This window comes from Fulmarus glacialis, unplaced genomic scaffold, assembly GCF_000690835.1.
Source record: "Fulmarus glacialis isolate BGI_N327 unplaced genomic scaffold, ASM69083v1 scaffold2505, whole genome shotgun sequence".
Lineage (NCBI taxonomy): Eukaryota > Metazoa > Chordata > Aves > Procellariiformes > Procellariidae > Fulmarus > Fulmarus glacialis.
The window spans coordinates 26,677-28,912 of record NW_009212149.1 but is presented as its reverse complement, the minus strand read 5'-3'; positions in this window follow the sequence as shown (position 1 = coordinate 28,912).

Here is a 2,236-nt window from a genome sequence, read left to right as displayed (position 1 = left end):
ACCTCTCGAGCTTGTCCAGGTCCCTCTGGGTGCCATCCAGAGAAATGGCATCCTGTCTCTCAGGCGTGTCGACTGCATCACTCAGCTTGGTGTCATCTGCAAACTTGCTGAGCGTGCACTCAATCCCACTATGTCATTCATGAAGATATTAAACAGTACCGGTCCCAATACGGATACCTGCGGGACACCACTCGTCACTGATCTCCACCTGAACATTGAGCTGTGGACCACTACCCTATGGATGCGACCATCCAACCAATTCCTCACCCACTGGACAGTCCACCCATCAAATCCATACCTCTCCAGTTTAGAGAGAAGGATGTTGTGGGGGACCGTGTCAAAGGCCTTACAGAGGTCTGGATAGATGACATCTGTAGCCCTTCCCACGTCCACCGGTGTAGTCACTCCACCATAGAAGGCCACTAGTTGGTCAGGCACCTTTCTTTCTTTTATAGGAAAGGCAATGAAAGGCAGGGGGGAAGGCAACAGGGCTTTTGAACAATAAAAAACCCAAAAGACTGAATCTGCTAAAAATGCAGTTAAATATGAGGTCCTAGGTATCACTGAGATTCCAAAAGTCCCTGCAGAACACAAAGCCTCTACTGAAAATTATATTTAAATGTTTTAAAATTTTTTCCTTTATCTGATTACTACTTAATTACTAAGATTTCTACCACTTTTATGAGTAGGTTTCCACACTGAAAATACTACTTAATCTTTTCTTGAAATCTGGCAGTTTGACTGGATTTTCACTTGGGTTTTGACTTTGTCAGTGTCCAGCAGAAAATGTCATTACCACAGTGAACTCTGAAGCTCATCTTGTTTGTGTAACAATATAGCTTTTTTCACATGATTACAGATGAGCTCGTTACATTGCTCAAATGTGTAGTTATGGGTAGTTCTGTTGCTTCACAGGATATAGGTCTTGTTAAAAATATTGTAAGCATTCAACACAACTTCAACACATGATCCACGTATTTGTGTACCAGTCTCTGCCTTACAGCATGGGAGTCAACCGCTTACACAATCAGATTGAATAATTCATTTTTGCCTATATGTTACAAGGCATATCCAATATCATTGGAGGAGAAATCTGTTGTTTTACCTCATAAAGGTCGAACACAATCTAAACGCAAACTATTATCTTAAACTGTAAAACATCTCACCTTCCTTTATCCCTAATTAAATCAATGGGAGTTCTGTCAAGCTTTTTATGGAGTCAGTATAATCCTAAATGAAGAATAATATCTTATTTTTCAAATTTCATCTTAGGACTTCTCATTCCTATCCAACTAGTGATTTCCTCCAAAACAGCATTTATAACTTCTGATTTATATGACAAAATCATATATCTCCCAGCTCCAAATTCTGCCACTGTTCATCTCCTCCATGCTCATCCTTATCAGCAAATTATACTGTATCTTATGGTTATTCATACATAGTATGAAATAATTTTACTGTGACATCAAAGTACAAATACAGCTGCAGAAAGCTAACGTTGCAGTAGTTAATCAGTTGGGCTATATCTTGCCCAAGCATGGTTATTAAAGTTTTCCATACTACGAAGTACAATCCAGCAGATCTTTTATTTCAATTGCATAAAATATGTTCATAACAAAAATGTGAATTCAAAGATTTATATATTCAACTTTGGAAAACAGAAAAAAAATGTAGAAACTCATTTCTATATTAAAATATTATTAAGCACTTAATATTACAAAACACAAGCATGACAGTGTGAGCATATTTTAAGCGTTCCTTCAGGTTCTAGAAATATTTGGTATCAAATAGTACTCTCCTTCTCAAAATAAGTTTTGGTGAAATTGGTGATAATTAAACCAATACATTAAAAAAAATAATTTTAAGTACAGGAAGGTTAGATAAACCAAACTGATATAAACATGGTAGAAAATACTTTCTTTATTTTAGTTGGTTGTTGGTTTTATGCACTACAACGGATGTACCACATGTTCTTTTCAATCAACTTGGCAAAATAACAACATGCAATTTCTATTACTGCTTATCATATTACAATATATCAATTTACAGTTAACAAGATTAGATTAATTGCTATTTTGTAGGCCATTTTTCATTTAATCTTCTTATGTTAAAAAAATGGGGAATTTCACTTTCATGCATAATAAAAACCAAACAATGTTATCTTATCAGAAGGAACACATCCAAGCATGTTATATCCTATTTAGTTAATGTGACCAGAGAAGAAAAAATGAGCATC